This window comes from Grammomys surdaster, unplaced genomic scaffold (assembly GCF_004785775.1).
Source record: "Grammomys surdaster isolate TR1022 unplaced genomic scaffold, NIH_TR_1.0 126035, whole genome shotgun sequence".
Lineage (NCBI taxonomy): Eukaryota > Metazoa > Chordata > Mammalia > Rodentia > Muridae > Grammomys > Grammomys surdaster.
In genome coordinates, this window is record NW_021620848.1 from 5,289,176 (window position 1) to 5,316,909 (window position 27,734).

The 27,734-nt window shown below is 38.5% G+C and overlaps 1 pseudogene; it reads right to left on the bottom strand.

The window, feature by feature from the left end:
• Window positions 1–17,313: 17,313 nt before the first annotated feature.
• Window positions 17,314–20,386, bottom strand: LOC114610239 (annotated as a pseudogene).
• Window positions 20,387–27,734: the final 7,348 nt, after the last annotated feature.

Consider the following 27,734-nt stretch of genomic DNA (forward strand, 5'->3'; position numbering starts at 1 on the left):
TTATCCGTTATGACAATAAATCTTTTTAGAACCAAGGACTTCTTCGTGTTACTGGGGCCCGCCGCCGCCAAGGCCCTTAGGCCGCTGGAACCATAGGATCCTCTTCCCTGATGTGGGACCCGCCACGGCGGCACAAACTTGCGCCGCTGTGGCGGCCCTTTTTAAATTTTCCCCACAATAATAAAAGTATTAGAGATCAGGAATTCAAGGCCTGTACCTAACATAATAAAAACAATTTACAGCAAACCAATGACCAATATCAAATTAAATGAAGAGAAATTTGAAGAAATCTCACTAAAATCAGGGACGAGACAAGGATGAGCACTCTCCCATATCTATTCAATATAGTATGCTATATTGAATACTATAAGTTCTAGCTAGAGCAATATGACAACAAAAGGAGACCAAAAGGATACAAAATGGCAAGAAGAATTCAAGGTATCACTGTTTGCAGATGACCTGATAGTATACATAAGAGACCCCAAAAATTCTACCAGAGAAGTTCTACAGCTGATAAAAATCTTCAGCAAAGTGACTGGATATAAAATTAACTCAAGTAAATCAGTAGCCTTCCTTAATACAAATGATAAACAGGCTGAGAAAAAAATTATGGAAATAACACTCTTCACATTTGTCACAAATAATATAAAATATCTTGGGGTAACTCTAACCAAACAAATGAAAAACCTACACAATAACTTCAAGTCTTTCAAGAAAGAAATTTAAGACTTCCAGTCTGGGCCTGAGCACTGAGCAGACCCCTGGTGGCAGCTCTGCACATCTCACAATTCCCAGAGGAAGCAGGCCTCCAAGGAGCTCTAACCTGGGCAGTATCTTAGGTAAGGAGATAGCAACACCTGCCCCAACACAGGGAGTAACTGGGACCCACTGGGACCCACTGGGACCCAGGAACTCACTCCTGGCCCAGAGCACTGGTTCCTTCTGGTCTGGGCATGAGCACTGAGAAGATCTTGGGCCCCAGCTCTAACCCAGGTAGTAACACCCATCCTGCACAGTTCTGAAACAACCAAGATAATAGGAAAGACAGGTTCCAGGCAGAGACAGGACTGGTAGCACTAAGGAGATCCAGATGGCAAAAGGCAAGTGCAAGAACATAAGCATAAACAACCCAGGGTACTTGGCATCATTAGAACCTAGTTCTCCCACACTAGAAAGTCCTTAATTCCCCTTATCACCAGGAAAGCAAGATTCAGATTTAAAATCAATTCTAATGATGATGAAAGAGAACTTTTAAAAGGACATAAATAACATGATCAAAGAATTTGAGGAGAACACAAACAAACAGATAGAAGCCATTAAAGAGGAAATACAAAAATCCCTTAAAGAATTATAGGAAAACACAACCAAACAGATGAAGGAATTGAACAAAACCATTCAGGGCATAAAAATGGAAGTAGAAACAATAAAGAAATCACAAAGGGAGACTACCCTGGAGATAGAAAACCTAGGAGAAAAATCAGGAGTCATAGATGCAAGCATCACCAACAGAATACAAGAGATAGAAGAGAGAATCTCAAGTGCAGAAGATACCGTAGAAAATATTGACACAACTGTCAAAGACAATGCAAAATGCAAAAAGTTCTTAACACAAAACATCCAGGAAATCTAGGACACAATGAGAAGACCAAATATAAAGATAATAGGTATAGATAAGAGTGAAGATTCCCAACTTAAAGGGCCAGTAAATATCTTCAACAAAATTATAGAGGAGAACTTCCCTAACCTAAAGAATGAGATGCCCATAAACATACAAGAAGCCTACCGAACTCCAAATAGACTAGACCAGAAAGAAATACCGCCTGTCACATAATAATCAAAACATCAAATGCACAAAACAAAGAAAGAATATTAAATGTACTAAGGGAAAAAGGCCAAGGAACATATAAAGGTAGACTTATCAGAATTACATCGGACTTCTCACCAGATACTATAAAAGTGGAAAGATCCTGGACAGATGTCATACAGACCCTAGGAGAACACAAATGCCCAGGCTACTATACCCAGCAAAACTCTCAATTACTATAGATGGAGAAAACAAGATATTCCATTAAAAAATCCAAATTTACACAATATCTTTCCACAAACCCAGCATTACAAAAGATAATAGTGGGAAAGCTCCAATACAAGGAGGGAAATTATACACTAGAAAGAGCAAGAAGGTAATCCTCTCCCAACAAAGCCAAAAGAAGATAGCCACACAAAGATAATTCCACCTCTAATAACAAAAATAACCAGAAGCAACAATCACTGTTCCTTAATATCTCTTAACATCAATGGACTCAATTCCTCAATAAAAAGACATAGGCTTAAGGACTGGATACATAAACAGGACCCAGCATTTTGCTGCATACAAGAAACCCACCTCAGTGACAAAGACAAACACTACCTTAGTGTAATAGGCTAGAAAACAATTTTTCAAGCAAATCGTCCTAAGAAACAAGCTGGAATAGCCATCCTAAAACCTCCAGCCCAAGAACACAAAGGGAGGGACTCATGGCTCCACCTGTATAGGTAGTTGAGGGTGGCCTTGTCAGGCACCAGTGGAAGTGGAGGGCCTTGGTACCCAATAGTTTGAATTCCCTAGTGTTTGAAGAATTTGAGAGCAGGGAGGTGGGAATGGAAGGATGGTGGGAGCATACCCTCATAGAAACTCCCAGAATTATATGGATTAGACATGACAGAGGCAGGCGGCCAGAAGACTAGATTCCAGAATTCAAACAAAAAATTATCTTGATATTAAAATTTGTTTTGAGAGTTGTATATTGCAGAATACACAGCCTTGGTGTATCTACTCATCAAGCAAGCTGAGCAGACCTGCTCAAACATCTGATGTCCTGGAATTTCAGCTGGATGCAGTGAAGACACAGATGGCAGAGGTTTATCAATTTACTCTTCCCCATCCCCTGCCCCTCTTCTAATATCTCAACACCTGTAATCAGCTTGAAGAAGTTAATGAAGAGTCGGTGCCCCTATTCCCTGGGCTTGGGGACTGAGGTGGTTAATATTGGGCTATCTTCTAGGGAAAACTAGTGGCTTTGTTGGAACAGAGAAGAATAGCTAGGATTTATTGCATAGCCATAGCCAATTGGTAGAAATCTGTATAATTGTTATTAAGCTGAAGTTATAATTTCTTAAATGGTACAAAATTTACTTTGATTTTAAATTTAAGGTTTTCATTGGTACGAGTTTCTTATTGATATAAAGTGAGATTAATATTGTTACTCTCATAGGCATTGTGCCTATGTAACACATTTAGGAATACAAAACTTAGACACGGTCCTTCTTTAACTTTTTTAACTGATTTGAGATGATTTGCCTGTGAGTTAAGGGCCTATAGCAAATTCATGGCTCTGAGTTTATTTTAGGGTGTTTTCTATATTTTATTTAAAAATAGCTGAGAGGAGTTAACAGACAGCAGTCCAGATTGCCTTACATGGATAGTTGTTTCCAAAATGTCAGAAGTCCACAGAATTGACTTTACAAACATTTCTGTATTAATGTTCATTTTGATTAGAGGCCTATCTGGTCCTGACAGCTTCCTGTCTTGGATTCTAAGAAGAAATTGAGCATCTTTGGAATTACTCCAGTTGTGGTGAGACAGCCACTGGGCAAGAATTGCCTCTTTTCATCTACAGACAAATTACTGTCCAGAAAAAGACACACTTGTGGAATAGTCGACTGATTATATCTGCCAAGGCGGAGTAATCAGTCCTTAATAATTGTGCATTACAAGGTCTGTCAGATGATCCTGGGCCAGAAGACTGAAGATCGGATGCTCCAACATTTTGTAGTACAGGGACTTTCCAGGTGTTCAGAAGTCTCCGTAAATTGGCTAAGTTTTAGAAGTTATGCTTTGTGCTTCCCATAATTTCAGTTAATTCAGTCATTCTGGATTTCTGATAGGGTTGAAAACTTATAGTCTCACAGCCAATCCCGGCTATTTACTTTGAGAGAACAGACTTGAGAGGATGGTTTTCAGCTGACATTCATTCTAAAGCCAAGAAAAAAATCCAGATTCAGAACTAAGTCTTTTAGTGAGGAGAGATGACAGAGGTTCTGGTTAGTCAACAAAACGTTGGACTGGGTATTAGGTCTATCTTATACTTTACTGATAAAAATTGGTATAGTTATGCTCTAATTATATTTTGAGAGAAAAGTTTTATTTTAACAGGAAAGATGATATATAGGAGGAGCTAATAGGAAGAGCTAAGGTGGGAGGAGTGAGGAGAGGAAGAGGAGGAGTAATGAGAGGAGGAGCTAGGAGATGAGAGAGAGAGAGAGAGAGAGAGAGAGAGAGAGAGAAGGAAGAAGGAGGAGGAGGAGGAGGAGGAGGAGGAGAGGAGAGGAGAGGAGAGGAGAGGAGAGGAGAGGAGAGGAGACATGGAGGCAGATGTTTGCATGTCTCCACCAGTCAAAGATAGTTGGTATATCTAGGTTGGGTATTGGGTTACACTTCTTATTGTATGGGCATCTTGTTATTGAGAATTACCAAACTTATAAAGCCTTTGATTAACATTTTTTAAAAAGTTACTAATTTTAAAAAAAGGGTGAGGAGGGAGGGTAAGGGAATCCATGTGACAGGAAATCAGATGAGGAACTAAAGAAAGTTAACAAGCCAAAGGGCCCAAATGAAGATGTTTTAATCTCACTTGGGAGGGATAAGAAAGGAAGGTGCAGAAGAAGGGAGGGACCTGAGTGGGAGGGGAGGGGCAGAACGAAAAGGGAACATGATCAGGTACTGGAGGAAAACAGGAATGAAGCCCTGAAGGCCAGAAGAAATAATGAAAACAGGCAACCTCTAGAGGTAGGAGGTGAGGGACCTGAGAGATAGGTACCTGAAAGGTAGGGACCTGAGAGGTAGAAAACACTTATGATTCAAATGGAGGAACCTTAGATGAAATGCCCAACAGTGGGGAGAAGAAATTTGTAGTGTCCATCTTGAGTAAGAGACAGGGCACCAAATGGAGGGATGGGGTTGATATCTCACAGTCAAAAACTCTGACTCACCATTGTTTCTGTCTAAAAGAACTGCAGGGACAAAAATGGAGAAGAGACTGAGGGAAAGGAGTTCCAGGAACCATCCAAATTGGGATCCAGCTCAGTAGGAGGTTTCAAGGCCTGTAGGACAGTGAAAAGGATAGCTTGGTTGGTTTCTGGTAGAGAACTGGCTAGAGATGGACTGAGACCCTACAAGGGAAGGAATACATTTCACCACGCTCCCAGATCCCAGAGTCAAACTAGAAACCCAAATTAGGAACTAAAATCAGGAACAAGATGAGGCTGTCCACACTCTTCATTCAATATAGTACTTGAAGTTTTAGATAGAACATTAAGGTAAGTAAAGGAGATCAAGGGATATGGACTGGAAAAGAAAAAGTCAAAGTACTAGCTATTTGAAGATGGTATTATAGTATACATAAGCAATCCCCAAAGTTCTACCAGGAAAGTCCTACACCTGATAAACACATTCATCAGACAGCCTGGATACAAGACTAACTCAAAAAACAAACAAACAAACAAACAAACAGTAACCCTCCTATATAGAAATGACAAACACACTGAGAACAATATCAGGGAAACAAGCTCAGTGATGGTGGCACATGCCCAGAGCACTTGCCAGGTAGAGGTAGGTGGGTTACTGTGAGTTTGAGGCCATCCATGTCTACAAAGCTAGCTCTAGAATAACCAAGACTACACAGAAAAACTCTGTCTTGAAAAACAAGCAACAAAAACATCAGATAAAGCACCCATTCAAAATATCCAAAAATAATATAAAATTTCTTGGGAAAACGTCAACCAATCAAGTGAAAGACCTCCATGACAGTAACTTTAAGTATCTGAAGGATAGAATTGAAGACAATACCAGAAGACCAAAAGATCTTCCATGAACATGGATAAGGGGTAACAACATACTAAAAATGACCATCTTACCCAAAGGAATCTACAAATTCAACACAATTCCAATAAAGATTTCTCACCAACAATTCTTTACAGATCTTCAAAGAACAGTGCTCAACTTCATATAGAGAAACAAAAACTCAGGATAGATAATAAAAAAAATCTAGTACAGTAAAAGTATTTTTAGAGATAACACCCTCATTGATCTCAAGCTGTACTGCAGAACTATAGTAATAAAAACCATATGGTATTAGTATAAAAACAGATAGGTTGATCAATAAAATGAAATTGAATATCCAGATGTAAGTCCGTACAGGCATGGACACCTGATTTTTTTATTTAAAAACAAAAGTCAGAAATACAAAACTGTTGAGGTTTTGTTTTTTACTGTCTATTATAATGTTAAGTGCTGGTCCCCAAGACCTGGAATCTAAATGTAGCCCCTTGGATCCTGTCCTCAAGTTAATTCTGATTGGTGAATAAAGATGCTCACAGCCAATAGCTGGGAAGAAGAGACATAGGTGGGGTTGAAATTTGGCAGGCTTGGAGAGAGAGAACAAGGAGAAGGAGCAAGAAGGAGAGTCACCATGAAAGAAGAATATTCAGGATGGAGGAGAGCTGCCATGGGTTAAGGACCCAGAGAATGTGGTCAGAGGGTTTACAAATTTGGTTAAGAGCAAACATGGAACATAGTAAATAGTAAGTTATAATTTGGGGTTATGGAATGTAGACTCTAATAGCATGGAGGGTAGACAGCTGCCCAGCTATTGTGTTGATTAAGGCATATTTGAAATCATGAAGACTGTGTGTGTGTTTCATCCAGGAAAATAAATTCTCTAGGGCAGATAGAAATCCCTGGGTTGGACTCTTTAATATTTTCTACTATGCACAATGAGGGAAGAGCATCTTCATCATATGGTGCTAGTCTAACTGGAGGTTTGCATGTAGAATAATGCAAATAGATCCATATTCATCACTCTGCACAAAACTCAAGCTCAGGTGGATCAAAGACCTCAACTTAAAACCAGATACACTAAACCTGACAGAAAAGTAAGTGGGGAAGAACCTTGAATGTATTGACACAGGATACAATGTCCTGAGCAGAACTCCAATAAAAACAATTAATAAATAGGAAACACACACACATATACACACACATACACAACTCACACCTAACAATAATAACTAAAATATAAGAAGCCATGCAATTGAGAAGGATTAGGCAGGACCATTGCAAGAGTCTATGAAAAAAAGGAAGTGGACATGATGTAAATACACTACTTACATAAAAAATATTCAAAAGCATTTTTTTAAACAAATGTGTCTTAATGGACTTAGATAACAAGAATGAGCAGGTATGATACAAGATAAGCAGTTCTTATATACCTACCTTCAGCACTGCCTTTCTCACAGTGGACTCCAGGTACTACAGGAGGGACAAGATAAAGTAGAATGATGCACACTGTCTGAGACAAGTGGGTTAAAATGTATCAAATGTGCCATTTCTTTCAATCTGGTAATGTTTTTGAAGAAGTATTGTAGATAACAACCTAGTAGGGAGCCCGAGGTAGAGAACACTGCAGAAATTATACTGATGATTATTATATCAGTCTGCACTGTGAAGTATGCCACTTTATGTACTAATGCACAGGATATATACCTATGTAACAAAAAATTAAATGAAGAAATAATATCTTATATAATGAACCTTCTAGTGAGTTTTTCTACATGTAAGCCTTATTTTTATTCTACTATCATAATTTATCTAATACACTTAGGTCATAACAAATATATGCAGCTGATGCCATGGATCCCTCCACACATACTCTTTGGTTTGTGGTGTAGTCTCTGGGAACTTGAAGGGGGGCTTCTGGCTGTTGATATTGTTGTTCTTATGGGGTTCCTAAACCCTTCAGCTCATTCGGTCCTTACCCTAACTCTTCTATTGAAGAGCCTGTGCTGCAGCATCTGTATTGTCAGTTTTGGCACAGCCTCTCAGGGGACAACTATATCAGCTCCTGTAAGCATGCACTTCTTGGCAGCAAAAATAGTGTCTGGATTTGGTGTCTGCAGACAGGATGAATCCCTAGAGAGGAGGTCTCTGGATAGCCTTTCCTTCAGTCTCTGCTCCATTATTTGTCCCTGCATTTCCTTTTTGAGAGGAGCAAATCATGATTAATATTTTTGAGATGGGTGATTGGACCCATCCCTCCAATCAGGGCTGTGCCTATCCACTGGATATGGTCTCTACAGGTTTTTTTTCTCCCCTTTGCTGGGTCTTTAGGCTAATACTATCCCTATTGTGTCCTAGGAATGTCTTGCTTTCCTGGCATCTGGGACATTCTAGTGGCTACTCCCAGTTCTCCATCCCCCACTATTACATACCTCAGTTCACTTTCCTGAACCTCTGTACTTCTCCCAAAACTCACCCTACCACAGAACCCGCCCCTCATTACTCCATCCCAGATCTTTTCCTCCCGCTACCTCCCAAAATTATTTTCTTCCCCCTTCTGAGTAGGACTGATGGGTTCCACTTTGGTCTTCCTTCTTCTTGGGTTTCATATGGTCTGTGAGTTCTATCATTGGTATTCCAAGCCCCCCCCTTTGGCTAATATCCAACTATCAGTGAGTACACACCATATGTGTTCTTTTGAACTGGGTTGCCTCACTCAGGATGATATTTTCTAGTTCCATGAATTTGGCTGAAAATTTCATGAAGTCATTATTTTTAATAGCTGAGTAGTACTCTATTGTGTAAATGTACCACATTTTCTGTATCCTCTGTTGAGGGACATTTGGGTTCTTTCCAGCTTCTGGCCATTATAAATATGGCTGCTATGAACATAGTGGAGCATGTGTCCTTGTTATATGTTGGAGTATCTTTTGGGTATATGTCCAGGAGTGGCATAGCTGAGTCCTAGGTAGTACTATGTCTTAAGGAACTACCAAACTGATTTCCAGAGGGGTTGTATTAGTTTATAATCCCAACAATGGAGGAGTGTTCCTCTTTCTCCACATTCTTGCCAGCATCTGCTGTGTCCTGAGTTTTTGTTCTTAGCCATTCTAGCTAGTATGAGGTAGAATCTCAGGATCATTTTAATTTACATTTCCCTGATGACAAAGGATGTTGAACATTTCTTTAGGTACTTCTCTGCGATTTGATATTCCTCAGTTAAGAATTCTTTGTTTAGCTCTGTACACCATTTTTAAAAGGGTTATTTGGGTCTCTGGAGTCTAATTTCTTGAGTTCTTTGTATATTTTGGATATTAGACCTCTAATCAAATGTAAGATTGGTAAAGATCTCTTCCCAATATGTGAGTTGTTCTTTTGTCCTATTGACCGTGTCCTTTGCCTTACAGAAGCTTTTGAAATTTAAAAGGTTCCCTTTGTCAATTTTTGATTTAGAGCATGACCTGTTGGTGTTCTGTTCAAGAAATTTTCCCCTGTGCCAATGTGTTCAAGGTTCTTTCCCACTTTCTCCTCTATTAGATTCAGCATATCTGGTTTTATGTGGAGGTCCTTGCTCCACTTGGACTTGAGCTTTGTCCAAGGAAATAAGAATGGATTAACTTGCATTCTTCTACATGATGACCACCAGTTGAACCAGCATGATTTGTTGAAAATGCTGTCTTTTTTTCCACTGGATATTTTTGGCTTCTTTGTCAAAAATCAAGTGACCATAGGTATGGGATCATTTCAGGGTCTTCAATTCTATTTCATTGATCAACCTGCCTCGCTGTATGTACCCTATTTTTGGTTGCATCATTTGATTTTTTCTTGGTCTCTCATTTCTTGATTTTCCTATATCATTTTTAATATTAATAATCTGGCCCTTGGACTGGAGCAGACACAGAGTTGGTCTGCTCCTGTCCTGTGGAGAAACTGAATCCTGAGTCATCCAGGAGCCACTGCACTCAGAGCAGCTGGTAAGAACTCCATCTCACTCCCTAAGCCCCAGAAAACCATCTGGGAACCAGGGACATCCAGGGCACAGCAGCTACCCAAACCCCGCCCCTCCGGAATTCCACTTCCCTTCGGCCCCTGCCTGGTCCCTGGGACTGGAGCAGACACAGAGTAGGTCTGCTCCTGTCCTGTGGAGAAACTGAATCCTGAGTCATCGAGAAGCCACTACACTCAGAGCAGCTGAAACTGAATTCTGAGTCATCAGGGACCCACTGCACTCAGAGCAGCTGGAGCCACTGCACTCAGAGCAGCTGACACAGAGTTGGTCTGCTCCTGTCCTGTGGAGAAACTGAATCCTGAGTCATCTAGGAGCCACTGCACTCAGAGCAGCTGAAACTGAATCCTGAGTCATCGAGAACCCACTGCACTCAGAGCAGCCGAGGAGCCACTGCACTCAGAACAGAAGGATTACCAGATCCAAGAGGTGGCCTGAGTCCCAGGAGTTCTTCCACCCGGGAGATTAGGGGCATAAGACCACAGAGACCTCTGGACTCCGAGGAGCTCTGCAATAAGCAAGATAACTGGAAATACAGATTCCAATCTTACACAGAGAGGGCAGGTACCACTAGAGTTACCCAGATGGCGAAAGGCAAGCGCAAGAACATAAGCAACAGAAACCAAAGTTTCTTGGCATCATCAGTGCCCAGTTCTCCCAATATAGCAAGCCCTGAACACCCCTTCACACCTGAAAAGCAGGATTCAGAATTAAAATCACTTCTCATGATGATGATAGAGGATTATAAGAAGGAATTAAGTAACTCCCTTAAAGAAATACAGGAGAGTACAAGTAAACAGATAGAAGCCCTTAAGGAGGAATCACAGAAATCCCTTAAAGAAATGCAAGAAAACACAAAGAAGGAATTAAACAAAAACATTCAGGATCTGAAACTGGAAATAGAAACAATAAAGAAAGTTCAAAGGGAGACAACCATGGAGATAGAAAACCTAAGAAAGAGATCAGGAGTCACAGACGCAAGCATCACCATCCGAATACAAGAGATAGAAGAGAGAATCTCAAATGCAGAAGATACGGTGGAAAATATTGACACAGTTGTCAAAGAAAATGAAAAAAGCAAAAAACTCCTAACTCAAAACATCCAGGAAATCCAGGACACAATGAGAAGACCAAACCTAAGGATAATAGGTATAGATGAGAATGAAGATTACCAACTTAAAGGGCCAGTAAATATCTTCAACAAAATCATTGAGGAAAATTTCCCTAACCTAAAGAACAAGATGCCCATAAACATACAAGAAGCCTACAGAACACCAAATAGACTAGACCAGGAAAGAAATACCTCCCGTCACTTAATAATCAAAACATCAGATGCACAAAACAAAGAAAAAATACTAAAAGCAGTAAGGGAAAAAGGTCAAGTAACATATAAAGGCAGACCTATAAGAATTACACCAGACTTCTCACCAGAGACTATAAAAGCCAGAAGAGCCTGGACGGACATCATACAGACCCTAAGAGAACACAATTGCCAGCCCAGATTACTATACCCAGCAAAACTCTCAATCAATATAGATGGTGAAACCAAGATATTCCATGACAAAACCAAATTTGCACAATATCTTCCCACAAACCCAGCACTTCAAAGGATAATGGATGGAAAACGCCAACACAAAGAGGGAAACTACAACCTAGAAAAAGCAAGGAAGTAATCTTCCAACAACCCCAAAAGAAGATAACTATACAAACATAACTTTACCTCTAATAACAAAAATAACAGGAAGCCACAATCATTTTTCCTTAATATCTCTTAACATCAATGGTCTCAATTCCCCAATAAAAAGACGCAGACTAGCAGACTGGATACACAAACAAGACCCAGAATTTTGCTGCATACAAGAAACACACCTCAGTGACAAAGACAGACACTACCTCAGAATAAAAGGGTGGAAAACAATTTTCCAAGCCAATGGTCCCAAGAAACAAGCTGGAGTAGCCATTCTAATATCAAATAAAATCGACTTCCATCCAAAATTAATCAAAAAAGATAAGGAAGGACACTTCATACTCATCAAAGGAAAAAGCTACCAAGGTGAACTCTCAATTCTGAACATCTATGCCCCAAACGCAAGGGCACCTACATACATAAAAGAAACTTTACTAAAGCTCAAAACACACATTACACCTCACACAATAATAGTGGGGGATTTCAACACCCCACTCTCAGCAATGGACAGATCATGGAAACAGAAACTAAACCGAGACACTTTGACATTAACAGAAGTTATGAACCGAATGGACTTAACAGACATCTATAGAACATTTCATCCTAAAACAAAAGAATATACCTTTTTCTCAGCACCTCATGGTACCTTCTCCAAAATAGACCATATAATTGGTCACAAAACAAGCCTCTACAGATACAAAAAGATTGAAATAATCCCTTGCCTCTTATCAGATCACCATGGAATAAGACTGGTCTTTAATAATGACAAAACCAATGGAAAACCCATGTGCACATGGAAACTGAACAACTCTCTACTCAATGATGACTTGGTCAAGGAAGAAATAAAGAAAGAAATTAAAGACTTTTTAGATTTCAATGAAAATGAGGACACATCATACCAAAACTTGTGGGACTCCATGAAGGCAGTGCTAAGAGGAAAACTCATAGCTCTAAGTGCCTACAAAAAGAAACTGGAAAGAGCACACACTAACAAGTTGACTGCACAACTAAAAGCCCTAGAACAAAAAGAAGCAAATACACCCAGGAGGAGTAGAAGGCAGGAAATAATCAAACTCAGGGCTGAAATCAACCAAATAGAAACTGAAAGAACAATACAAAATATCAATAAAACCAGGAGTTGGTTCTTTGAGAAAATCAACAAGATAGATAAACCGTTAGCCAGATTAACCAGAGGGCACAGAGAGAGTATCCAAATTAATAAAATCAGAACTGAAAAGGGAGACATAACAACAGAAACGGAAGAAATTAAAAAAATCATCAGATCCTACTACAAAGGCTTATACTCAACAAAACTGGAAAACCTGGATGAAATGGACAATTTCCTAGACAGATACCAGGTACCAAAATTAAACCAGGAGCAGATAAACCATCTAAATAGTCCCATAACCCCTCAGGAAATAGCAGCAGTCATTAAAAGTCTCCCCACTAAAAAAAGCCCAGGACCAGATGGTTTTAGTGCTGAATTCTATCAGACCTTCAAGGAAGACCTAATACCAATTCTCTTAAAACTATTCCACAAAATAGAGACAGAAGGAACACTACCCAATTCGTTCTATGAAGCTACAATTACACTCATTCCCAAACCCCACAAGGACCCAACAAAGAAAGAGAACTTCAGACCAATCTCCCTTATGAACATCGATGCAAAAATACTCAATAAAATTCTAGCAAACCGAATCCAAGACCACATCAAAACAATCATCCATCATGATCAAGTAGGTTTTATCCCAGGAATGCAGGGATGGTTCAATATTCGGAAATCCATCAATGTAATCCACTATATAAACAAACTTAAAGAAAAAAACCATATGATTATCTCACTAGATGCTGAGAAAGCATTTGACAAAATTCAACATCCCTTCATGATAAAAGTCTTGGAAAGATCAGGAATTCAAGGCCCCTACCTAAACATAGTAAAAGCAATTTACAGCAAACCAGTAGCCAACATCAAGCTAAATGGAGAGAAACTTGAAGCAATCCCACTAAGATCAGGGACTAGACAAGGCTGCCCACTCTCCCCCTACCTATTCAATATAGTACTGGAAGTCTTAGCCAGAGCAATTAGACAACAAAAAGAAGTCAAAGGGATACAAATAGGAAAAGAAGAAGTCAAAATATCGCTATTTGCAGATGATATGATAGTATACTTAAGTGACCCCCAAACTTCCACCAGAGAACTCCTAAACCTGATAAACAACTTCAGCAAAGTGGCTGGTTATAAAATCAACTCAAACAAATCAGTAGCCTTCCTCTACATGAAAGATAAACAGACTGAAAAAGAAATTAGGGAAATGACACCCTTCACAATAGTTGCAAATAATATAAAATACCTTGGTGTGAATCTAACCAAGCAAGTGAAAGACCTGTATGACAAGAACTTCAAGTCTCTGAAGAAAGAAATTGAAGAAGATCTCAGAAGATGGAAAGATCTCCCATGCTCATGGATTGGCAGGATTAATATAATAAAAATGGCCATCTTGCCAAAAGCAATCTACAGATTCAATGCAATCCCCATTAAAATCCCAACTCAATTCTTCACAGAGTTAGAAAGGAAATTCTCAAATTCATATGGAATAACAAAAAACCTAGGATAGCGAAAACTATTCTCAACAATAAAAGAACTTCGGGAGGAATCACCATCCCTGACCTCAAGCTGTACTACAGAGCAATAGTGATAAAAACTACCTGGTATTGGTACAGAGACAGGCAGGAAGATCAATGGAATAGAATTGAAGACCCAGAAATGAACCCACACTCCTATGGTCACTTGATCTTTGACAAAGGAGCTAAAACTGTCCAGTGGAAAAAGGACAGCATTTTCAACAAATGGTGCTGGTTCAACTGGAGGACAACATGTAGAAGAATGAAAATTGATCCATTCTTATCCCCTTGTACAAAGCTCAAATCTAAGTGGATAAAGGACCTCCACATAAAACCAGATACACTGAAACTAATAGAAGAGAAGGTGGGGAAAAGCCTCGAACACTTGGGCACAGGGGAAAAGTTCCTGAACAGAACTCCAATGGCATATGCTCTAAGATCGAGAATTGACAAATGGGACTTCATAAAATTGCAAAGTTTCTGTAAGGCAAAGGACACTGTCAATAGGACAAAACGACAACCAACAAATTGGGAAAAGATCTTTACCAATCCTTCATCTGATAGAGGGCTAATATCCAATATATACAAAGAACTCAAGAAATTAGACTCCAGGCAACCAAATTACCCTATTAAAAAATGGGGTATAGAGCTTAACAAAGAATTTTCAACAGAAGAAACTCGAATGGCCGAGAAGCACCTAAAGAAATGCTCGGCATCCTTAGTCGTCAGGGAAATGCAAATCAAAACAACCCTGAGATTCCATCTCACACCAGTCAGAATGGCTAAGATTAAAAACTCAGGTGATAGTAGATGCTGGCGAGGGTGTGGAGAAAGAGGAACACTCCTCCATTGTTGGTGGGACTGCAAGATGGTGCAACCACTTTGGAAATCAGTGTGGCGGTTCCTCAGAAAATTGGACATAGCATTACCCAAGGATCCAGCTATACCACTCCTAGGCATATACCCAGAAGGTGCTCGAACATATAATAAGGACATATGCTCAACTATGTTCATAGCAGCCTTATTTATAATAGCCAGGAGCTGGAAAGAACCCAGATGTCCTTCAACTGAGGAATGGATTCAAAAAATGTGGTATATTTACACAATGGAGTATTACTCAGCTATTAAAAACAATGAATTTGAGAGGTTCCTAGGTAAATGGATGGAACTAGAAATTATCATACTGAGTGAGGTAAGCCAATCACAAAAGAACACACATGGTATTCACTCACTGATTATTGGATATTAGCCCAGAACCTTAAAATGCCCAAGATGCAACTCACAGGCCACATGAAGTCCATAAAGAATGAAGACCAAGTGGGGGTGATTCGGTCCTTCTTAGAAGGAGCAACAAAATACTCAAGGGAGCAAATATGGAGACAAAGCGAGGGACAAAAACTGAAGGAGGGGCCGTCTGAAGACCTTTCCACCTGAGTATCCATCCCATGTGCAGTCACCAAAGATAGATGCTGATGTGGAAGTCAGGAAGTGCATGCTGATAAGAGCCTGATATGGATGTCTCCTCAGAGGTCTTCAAGAGTCTGACATATTCAGAGGCAGATGCTCACAACTAGCCATTGAAGTGATCATGGGGTTCTCAATGGAGGAGTTAGAGTGAAGACTGAAGGAGCTGAAAGGATTTGTGGCCCCATGAGGAGAGCAACAATACCAACCAACCACAGCTCCCAGGGTCTAAACCACCAGCCTGGGAGCACTTATGGAGGGATCCAGGGCCTTAGCTGAATATATAAGAGTGGAGGGCCCTGCTGGGCACAGATGGAAGATGAGATCCTTGACCTCATGAAGGCTGGACGCCCCAGGGGGTGGGAGTTTTGAGGGTGGGGAGGTGGGAGTGGGGGGGTAGTTAGAGGTTACATCCACAAAGAAGAAGGAGGAGGTGTGAGGGGATTGGGGGTTCCTGGGTGGGTGGGGGATGGGGTAAGGGGACAACATATGAAATGTAAATAAAACATCCAATAAAAAAAAATATTAATAATCTGAAGAATGTAGGATTATTAAATATTTTTTCTCAATCTATGAGCTGCTGTTATTGAGAGTGTCTTGTGCTTTACAGAAGCATTTTCATGAGGTGTCATTTATCAACTGTTGATCTTAGAGATTGGGCATTTCCTGTTGCCGTTCCATTCAGGAAATTGTCTCCTGTAACAATGTGTTTGTGACTACTTCCCCTTTCTCTTCTATTAGATCTAGTGTATCCAGTTTAAAATTGTTGTCTTTGATCTATATTGAGTCTTGTGCAGGGTGATAAATATGGATCCATTTTCATTCTTCTACATGGAGACATCCAGTTAGATGAGCACTATTTGTTGAATATGCTTTCCATTTGTCCATGGTGTGTTTTTTTCATCCTTTGTCAAATCCATTCAATGTAATATTAGCTATGTGCTTGTTGTATACTGCTTTTATTATGTTTAAGTATGTGCCTTGTATCCCTGATCTCTCCAAGACTTCTAATGTGGAGGTGCATTGAATTTTGTCAAAGGCTTTTCATCATCTAATGTCATGATCATGTGATTTTTTTCTGTTTATAAGGAGGATTATGTTGATGAATTTTCATATATTGAACCATCCCTGCACCTGTAAGATAAATTCTACTTTGTCGTGGTAAATAATGTTTTTGATGTGTTCTTGGATTTAGTTTTCCAGTATTTTTATTAAATACTGTTTATATAATTTCTATTTATAACAGAAATTGATTTTAAATTCATTTTCTTTGTTGATTCTTTCTGTGAGTTAGTTATCAGGGTGTCATATGGAATTTTGAAAAACAGGACTTGAAAGGCAAAAAGGGATATTTAGGAGTGTGATGAGTAAATGGAAGAGAGTGTAACACAGGAGGTCAATATCCTCAAACAACATTATATATATACATACATATATATATATATATATATATATATATATATATATATATATATATAACAAAGATAATTAAAACTCATCACTTTGAGACAAGTATGATGGTGATAACCTTAATCTGAGTACTCAGGAGACAGAGGCAGGCAGATTTCTGTGAACTAAAGACTAGCCTGGTCTACTTGAACTACATGATCCACATGATCTCTATGAAATAAAGATTCAGCCTAGTCTCAGTGGCTGTGGTGTTCATGGCTTTCCACACCTGCGTCCAAGGACATTTGGTGAGACATTGACTCAAAAACAAATAAACAAAAAAATCATCACTTCATATAATTACTATACACTAATAAGAAAGAAACAGGTAAGACACTATCTTCAAGGGTAAATAAAATATAACTTACAAGGGACCAAAGAAACTTTAGCACTTACAGTATTGGTTTCTATCATTTAAACCTAGTAATTTTTAAATGAATATTTCAATAGTATTCATCAAAATGCTACAAACATGGATATATTTAGCATAATATATAGTATATAGATATAGAATATATTACAGTATATATAATATATATGGTTCAGAAGTATATACACATATATTTTAATGGTGATGGCTATGTATATATTCTTTTCTTTTGACATTATCTCAGTTTTTATAAGTATGAATTAACATATCAGTGACAAGAATAATGGCTCTGATTTCAGAAGTTCCCATGTAGTATACCAGTCTAAGCATTCATCTTCACATTCAATAATCTGAGAAGCACATTCTCTTAAATTGCTAGTGGAGCAGCAGAACACCAACTAAGTTCTCTCTACTTGAATCTATTTCTTCATAATAATCACTAGATATGAAAATATCTGTCAGAGTAATTGGCTACCATTAGTGATGCTAAGTATCATTTTCATGGAGATTTTCCAAAAACAAAAACACAGCTTGAATATTTCAGAGGGAAACAGAGGACAATGTATTTATGCAATTAAATGTGGAGCCCACTTCATTTTAGAAAAGAGTATAATTGGATTAAATTTTTTAGTTTAACTTTTTCAGATTATCATACAAGTATTATATCTATATCATTTCCACCAGCCCATACACTTGGGCACCAAAGCCTTATAGAGAACAGACCCATGCCACATAACTACAGCACCATATGAAAGGCCATTCTAAACCCTTTCTTCCCACTTTTATACTTTACATAAATTTGACATTCCTAAACAAAGACGTTTCCAAAACTCTTTTCACCAACTAGAACCTTTACCCATTTTGTCTAACTTGTATCAGTGGACCACCTAATCTGGAAGAAAGAAGAAGGCAACTGCATAGTTAATATCAATCTAAGAATATATTACAAAAAATTTTAGCAATGAAGAAAAATTACAAAATGATGAGCAAACTATGTGGGAAGAAGGAAAAGTTGGGAGTGTCTATGAAATTTGAGCAAAGGAGAGAATTATAGTACTGACTTCATAGTAGAAGGACAAGGGATGATAATGATGAAGTGCACAGTATAAAAGTAGGATAGGAATGAACTCTGAGTATTTATACCACATAAATGTGCCAAACATTTAGGAGATAGTCCCATTCATTATGCAACATATACTATACAACACATATATGTATTAAAAATCTCTTCTTATAAAAATGTATTTCTTCATGTGTCAATAAAAATGAAAAGTTTATTACAAACACAAGGCTGGAAAACTTCATGCATGGATGGGGTGAGTCTCAGAATGGTGACTTCAATGTGTACAGAAGAAGCCAGAAGACATGAATATGAGGCTAATGAGCCGCACTCTGCAGTAACCATAACCAGTTCATTGATGGTGTGTCTCAGATGCAGTATTTATTTAAGCTTACTATCAGCTGAAAATTCAAAAAATTCTAAATTAAATTTGAAAAATAAGAATAAGCTGTGCATAGTGGTTCTTGCCACAAATCCCAGCATTCAGGAGGCAGAGGTGGGCTGATCTCTACTGGTTCAAGGCAAACATTGTCTATATAACAAATTCTAGAGTATCTAGATCTACATAGAGACACGCCTGTAAAAATTTTAATGTGAAAATAATTCTATCTAAAGATGATGTAAAAGGCCAAAAAAAGTGCTTCATTCCAAAAGCTACAGGCTATGCAAATGAAGAGTGATACATTGAATTTTATGACTTTGGGGGAAAGATATCATGTGCAAAGGGAAATACAGAAAGGACTTATGTGTATACATTTTGGAGACCCCTTTCCTAAGATTATCAAGATCAAGAAAAGAGGTAAAGTATAACTTTTAAGATATATGCAAGATGTTCAGATTAAGATATCTTTAAGATGACCATTAAGAGAGAAAATGTTACATGTGCCAATCAAGGAGGAGACCTAGGCAACTAATGGGAAGCAGAAGATGCATCATTTTGTTCAGCCAAGGATATTTTTTCAGTGCTCCTTTCATATCCTGATTTCTCAAACTATAGATAAAGGGATTCAGCATGGGGGTGACCATAGTGTACATCACAGCCACAATGGCATTTTTCTCACTAGTGTTATTAGATGAGGGGACACAATACAGTCCAATGATGGCTCCATAGTACAAGGAGACCACACAGAGTTGAGAGCCACATGTGGAAAAAGCTTTGTGGATTCCCTTGCTGGAGGGAGCTTTCAGAATGGTGACTCCAATGTAGCCATAAGAGACCAGAATGCATATAAATGGTAGATTAATAACCATATTACCTAAAATAAAGATGATGAGATCATTGATGATGGTATCTGAGCTGGACAGCTTCAGCAAAGTAGAGAGGTCACAGAAATAGTGGGGGATGGTATTGTTTCTAAAGTGAGATAGGCAGGCCAAGGGGAGGGTTTGTACAAGGGCATTGGCTGAAGATAAGGCCCAGGATATTACTACTAGAAGAACACAGAGGCTCAGATTCATGATGATGTTATAGTGCAGAGGATGACAGATGGCCACATACCTGTCATAGGCCATGGAGGTCAGAAGAAAGCTATCAATGGTTCCAAAAACTATGAAAAAATATACCTGGGAAACACATCCAGTATATGAGATGGACTGACTGTGTGTCAGCATATTCACGAGCATCTTTGGAACTGTGACTGATGAGAAAGAGATGTCTGTGAAGGCCAAGTGACTGAGGAAGAAGTACATGGGGTGTGGAGGCAAGAGTCCAGCCTGATGAGCAGAATGATGAGCAAGTTCCCCAGCACAGTTGTCAGGTACACGAGCGGGATCAGGGAAGAGTACAGAGCTTGGTCCTCTGCTCGAATGGGGAATCCCAGGAGAATGAACTCAGACACAGTGCTCTCATTGTCCATCCTCAAGCTCTTAGTCTTCTGCTGTGAGTGAAATGAGAAATGGGAAAAAAAGATAAGTGATTTTGACTAAAACAATGTGGGAACATTTTACGAATCATCAGTACTGAAAATAACATTAGTTGGGTGTTTTAATCTGAATATGTAGATTTTTTTCATAGTGATGTGTTAGTGATATTTTCAAAAGAGACATAATTTGCCAACCTTGAAAATAACTGAATGTCTTTTAGAGGGAAAAAAGGAAATTCAGAAAAATTATAAAAATCAGACCCATTTCCATCTCAAGGTGCCTGGATTTCATGAAGACAATTTGAAATTAAGGAATTAGCATTTAAATTGTTACCAACAAATTGAGAATTCAACATGATTTTAATGACTGTGCATCTGTTTAACCTTTCTTGAATGTACTTGCATAAGACTTTTTACAAATTAATCCAGTACTTGCAAGCTATTTTTAGAATACCAAGGTTCTGTGATACTCGGGGCAATAAAACAAACGCTGGTTGATAGGCCTCCATCACTGACATGCCGGACTTCAAAACACTGACACAATTAGAAGGTGTACATTCAATGCAACTTACATTAAATGCTGTAGAAGAAACTAAAGCAATTTTAAGTTGACAATTAAAAGAGCCTTAACATATGTGCTAACACATGTTTGAAATCCTGATCCTGCCCTATTTGTGTCTATTGTCTTGCTTGTTCTTTGACTATTTGTATTGCTAGTCTCTCAACCTAGAACTGCCCTTAATACTTACATGCAATTAAAATGGTCTAAAAGCAAGAAGGAGCAGGGAGGATGGGATAAGGGCTTCCTAGGGAGGGAAAATGGGGAAAAGGGATGAATCTGAAACATAAATAAATAAAATATCCAATAAAAAAACAAATTAAATCCAAGTATTGTAACCCATAGAGCTTCTTTGAATCAGTAAAATATTAGGATCTGGGGGAAATTAGTGAGAAGAGCATGTACAGATTGTCAAAGCCTTAAGGACGTATGTCTGTGCCAACATTACAATGTACCAAGAACAGCATGTAAGTAACTCCGAGTTACCCACATAGTAACAGTTACTCAGTCAGTGTGGTCACTCTTCCATCACTCTTCTAGGCTGCATCAAATGACCTTCATTCCATGTTAACATCCTCAGCACAAACCTAAACATTGCATTCAAGTACACAGAACACATGTAAATACTTAACTTTCCTGCCACTTAGATCAGACAAGGAAATTCCTGGGGTCTTCCTAGCAAAAGAAAATTTCACCTGTTTTATTTTTAACCTCAGTTTTTAAGACAAAGACTATTTTTGTGTTAAGTTCTTATATGTTTTCTCTGTTTCTAACATGACATTCTCTCTCTTTTCTGTAATCATTCTCTACACAAGTGAGTAATCACTAAACAATAGGAAAAGGAGCATGATAAAATTAAAGTAGATATCACAGCTGCTGAGAGAACTCTGTGATTATATTCTATTTGAAGACTTGTTAGTGGCCAACTTGTCTGTTTAATTGGCAACAATCTCACTGTTTGCCTCTTCAAACTTTACAAGCCTTAACTAGAATTAATCTATGAAGACTTAGAACTATGTCAATATCATCTTTAAAATGCATAAGTATCATGAAACTCACTCTGTAGAAACACCAGTTAATGTGATATTATTGGAAACTAATTATAATTCCTTTCTTACTCATTTCTGTGTCACTAGTAATTACTTTATCACCACAAAAATTTTATTATCTATCTGTCCTCAGGTAAATAGTTTCTAATAATTTGCTATTTTGAGTAATACTGCAATAAACAATATTATTCTTATAGTATTTTATAAAGTATATATGATATATTAAGAAATGCCTTAAAGAATTAGACAGACATAATTTGAGAAAATATCAGGTCACAGGAGGCCAAAGTGATGAAGAATATATGTTCTCTGAAGAGTCCTTACTGGAAGAACCTATACAGGAAGACAAAAACAGGTCTCTATGCAAGTATTTGACGGGATAGTGCTAGGAGCTTTGAGAAACAAGGAAAACTCAAGGGAACAGCCAATCACATAAATGTAAATGTTGGAAAATATATGAGCATCAGGCAGATGTAATGTCTAATTTGCTGTGGAGAAAAACTTTCCATTTGTTCAAAAAAGGTAACACTCAGGAAAAATAAAGTGGCAGAAAATAGCAAATAGCTGGCTGGCTGCCAGGTAGAAAGTAGACTGGAGAAGCCAAGAATATGAACACCAGGCATATGAATACCAGGGGCTCTTATGGCAAAAGTCACAGAGATTTGGGAAGAAGTTGAAAAACAATACAACAGAAATTGTGTGTTGACATTAAATCTGAGCAAAGAATATGTCTTTTTTTTATTTCAATCAAAAATGGAAAAGTTTAAGAAAAATATTTTATGGAGAGGTTTTTGAGGGAGAGAGTGCTATTTTAACTCAAAAGTTGGTCAGGCTCTCAGTGCAAGGTATATTGCTCTATAAAGCACTGCTTGCCATTTGATGGCAAATGTTGTAATCCTTACAACTCAAAAATACATGCTGACCAGAAAGGCAATGAGGATGACAGAGAGAGAAAGAGAGACAGAGACAGAGACAGACAGAGAGAAAGAGAAAGGGACAGAGAGAGAGAAAGACAGAAAGAAAGAGAGAGGGGGGGGCAGACAGAAAGACATTGAGAGACCCAAACATAGACAGTGAAACAGAATTGTGTACATTCTATGTATGATCTGACAGGTGAACTTATGCATTGAACACAGCTACATTTAGTTAAGAAGTATGGGGAAATTCTTCCTTTTCTCTCTAGAATAAACACAATATAGGAAGAGGGGCAAATGAACTGAAGCAGTCATACATCCATTGCAACAATCAGAAGAGTGATCAGTTTAAAGTCAGATATGACAGATATATGAACATGTATTCTGTCCATGTCTCCTGGGAACTCTATGTGTGCCCTAATTTTGAAAACTATATAGAGAAACTATGATGCAATCCCTTTCCCCAAATCCAAATTAGAGGAATACAGAATAAAATTGTCACGTTGTCTTTGACTCCCTTAGGGAAAGAATCATTTTGAAGCAAGCATGAGAGTCCCTTCACCCTTGAAAAACAATGGCAGCAACTTTAACAAGATTTCCCACCATTATTTCCTGTTTAAAATAGTATGGGAAAACATAAAAATATTTTTATATTTATGCATTATTATCTAGCACTGAACGCTGAAACCTGTTGAAGTCCTAACAACTATAGTTCTATTTTAAAATGATCCTTCTAATAAACTAATGAATATTAAAGACAATGTTTAAAAGATTAGTGTTTTCCTTAAAAAGAGATACCAGAATGCCCCTGCCTCAAATTGAGGCCACAGCAAGCAGAGAGCAGTTTGTAGTCAGTAAGTTACTGACAGCATTGCACCATCAAGAGGCAACAGAGAAAATCTTTGTATCAACCCTCTTAATTTGAACTTCTGGCTTCCAGAACAGTGGAAAATGTAATTCCATCAAGCTACTTTGTGGCATATTGTTCTGACAGTGTGTGGATATTAAGTAATATAAATACCTGCTCATATATTAAAAAATAAGAACAGAGATTTCCTGCTCTACTAGAGGCCTCACAGACTAGTAGAAGTCCAGGTGGGCTTTCTGGCCTCCAAACTTCTCCTCTCTCATTATCTCACTTACCCTATCCCCAGTCCCTTGCTATGATGATTAGAATATGGTGGGCCCATAGGCAGTGGTGCTGTTAGGAGTCCTGGCCTTATTGGAGGAAGTGTGTTACTCTGAGTGCTGTCTTTTAAGCTCTGCACAGTGTGGAAGAGTCAGTTTTCCTGGGTACAGTCATATCAAGATGAAGAACTCTGAGCTCCTCCTTTGTCTTGCTTGCTTGGAGCTAATATGGTCCTGCCTTAATAATATTTAACTGAACCTCTGAACCTTTAAACCATCCCCACTTAAATGTAGTCCTTTATTAGAGTTGCTGTCATGCTGTCTCTTCACAGCAATGGGGACCATAACCAAGATCCTTGCTCTCCTACTTGCTGTTCCCCAGTTCTTAACAGAGGCATAGACTCCCCTATACTAGAAACAGGACAGACTGGGGAACATCCAGGTAAACTGATTGCGTGCTATGCTTTGCTAACCCTATCTCCAGTTTCCTACTCTTCTAGTTGCCACAGCCCTGACTCCAACTGTGTGGAGATGCACTACTATATCAGAGACTATACTGGGGCAGAGGCTCCCAGATATCCTAGAGGATTTGCAGACTGATAGAAGTAGAAGTATGCTGCCTTCCTTCCAACCTCCTCTACAATCTATTTTAGCATCCCCCACCCTCAGACCCCATCCCACACCTCCCATTTGCCATGTCAGAACAACCAACTTGGGCAGAGACTATCTACTATGCTAGAGACTGAGCAGATTTGAAGTCTAGGTATGCTACTGCTTGGTAATGTCCTTCACTCCCTTACTGCCTTAGGATTCCTGAACCCTATACCTATACCTATGCCCTCCTAGTTTCCTTTCCCAGCTTACAACTGGGGTGCAAACTCCATGTTCTACAAAAATCCATACAGACTCAGAATCCCAGGCTCACAGACCAGAAGATCAGAGAGGCATCAAAAACCAAAGTACAAAACACACTGCCAACAAAGTCAAACTCAGAAATTACTACCTACAAATCCCAGATGTCTAGAGGCCAATGTAAAAAGCCATAAAACCACTGCCAATGAATAAGATCTCTACTACGACCCCCTGATATTATTACAAGCAAGCCCTGAATATTCCAGCACAACAGAAACACAGGAAGAATCCATAAAACCAACTTTAAGAACATGACTGAAATTGTTAATCATGAAATTAATAAATCCCTTTAAACTTCAGACAAACATAAACAAACAATTGGAGGAAATGATTAAAATCATTTTAAAGGCCAAGAAAAGCTGTCTTTTCTCTGCTTCATCTTCTGGTCCCTATTCCTAATAATAATGCTGATATGCACCCCATTCCTAATCCCACCACTTTACCTTTATCCATAGAAGACTGCTGACACCTGTAACAACGAGATACGCTCTCCACTCACCAATCCACTGGTAGCATAAGGGAAAGCACTCAGGAACTAGGTCTTTCTGTCAGATTCAATCATGGACTGGTCTAGAAATCAATGCAATATTGGAAATTACAGTCTTCATTTGGAAAGCTGGTTCTGGACATTTTCAGAGACATATTTGGAAATTAGCTGAAATTCTCTATGATGTTATGTTACCAAAAGATAAAGTTGTGACAGGATCTGGATTTAAAACAAGTGTTAGTACATGTGTTAAGGTGCTTTTAATTTTCAAGTTAAAATTACTTTTGTTTCTTCTACAGTGTTTAATATAAGTTGTACTGATTGTACACTTTCTAATAGTGTCAGTGTGTTGAAACCTGACATGTCTGTTATGGTGGTCTATCAGCCAGCTTTTGTTTTGTTGCCATGAGTATGACAGGATATTAATATTTTGAAGAAAGCTTGCAAGAACTGGAAGAAGTGAGTTAGGCTAAAAGCAGAAGCAAGAGGGTAGTGGGCTTGATTATTGCTGGTATAAAAGCTTTAATTACATTAATTGATAACATCACTGCTTCTGCAATTGCTTTAACACAAGAAGGTAAGACAGCTACTTTTGTTAATCATTTAGTTAAAAAAAATCTTACTAATGTGTTGAATATACAAAGGGATTAAGATAGGAGTTTGGAACAATGAATTGATGCTCTATATCCTATTCAAATTATTGGAAGGAGGTTCAGAGTTTAAGAGTAAGAAGCCATCTCAAGTGTCATGCCAAATACTAGTGGAGTTGTGTTACTTCTAAAATTTACAGTGATGGTTATTATAATTAGGCAAAAAAATTAAAGAAACTTGCAGTATATTTGGCATAATTCTAACACCTCTTGGGATGTTTTAACTTTGCATAGTAAGATTATGTATTTAAAGAATACTGCTCTGCTAAGCTTTGATGCTGCAGATACTGCTGATGAAATTATCCATGGCCTGAGGCCAGTATTTCCATTTTGATCAGTATTCAAGAATGGCATATATAGGTTGATCATGCTAGCCATTTTTGTCCTGGGAATACTTTTATTCCTTCCCATCATGCTAAAGCTTATCTTTAATAACATCATGTTAGCAGGCAAAGTACATAGCTTGAAACTGAAACTGAACCCCCAGATAGAGTTATTAGTTTAACAGATTGGCAAGCCAAGGACAGGTAAGATTCTGCACAGAGCCTTACCAATCTAAGACAGAAGTGCATTGCTTTGATAATGCATACTTCACAACAGGTAAGAAAGGCATTTTTGTCAGAATCACCTAAGACAGGCTCAGTCTTGTTTATGAAATAAAAATGGGAGAGAGGTGGAGAGCTTTTGGAGATGCTTGGCAGGAATCTGACATTGGCCAAGGGCAAGGAAATGGGCTGCTTGGCAGGAATATGACATTGGCCAGGGACAAAGAGATGGGCTTCAGGCAGGAATCTGACAGGAGTCTAGAACAAAGAAGTAATTTCAGGCAGTAATCTAAATCTTAGGTTAGAACAAAGAAGTAGGCTTTAGGCATGAAAATTACTTTGGGCTAGTACAGGGAAGATTCAGATATTTTGATCATCTTGATAAGCCATTAGAAATTGTGATCACAGGTGTGATCACAGAATTTTGTTTATTGCCTTGCTTGTTCTTTAACTATTTGTGTTTATTGACTTGCTTTTTCCTTGACTATTTACATATATTGTATTGCAGGTTACTCAACCTAGAACTGACTCTAATACTTGCATGTAGTTAAAATGGTATAAAAGTTGATTCAGAAAATAAATACAAAAAAAGGAGGTCTACCTGCAGTCATAGAGTCCTACCCCAATCATTCCAGTGCCCCACCCTTCTAGTCTTCTTACCCCAGCTCTCAATAGACAGAGCTTCTTAGATGCCCTGGATTCCAGCCTGTGGCATAGTTTCCTGTCTTTATTAGAAATCTCAAAGACTGGGAACAAACCAAGGTAGGATGAATTCCCCAAAACACCCCAACTGTCTAAATGTCCTCATACTCTACTACTCTATCCCAAGTTCTATGCCTTCCCACTTGCTCTGCTTTGGCCCCAACAATGACATAGACTTCCTACTCTAAGAAAATCTGAGAGACTGCTATACATCCAAGTAGTCTGTCATGCAAAATAAATTTGCCTAGTCTATCTATGCCTACTCTATGTCCACTTGCCTACCCCTTCTAGTTGCCATATATTAGCCTATACTTATGAGACATAATGAGAGTAGTAAAAAAAGGGAAAGTTCACAGCAATAAATGCCTTCACAATGAAATTATAGAGATCTCACAC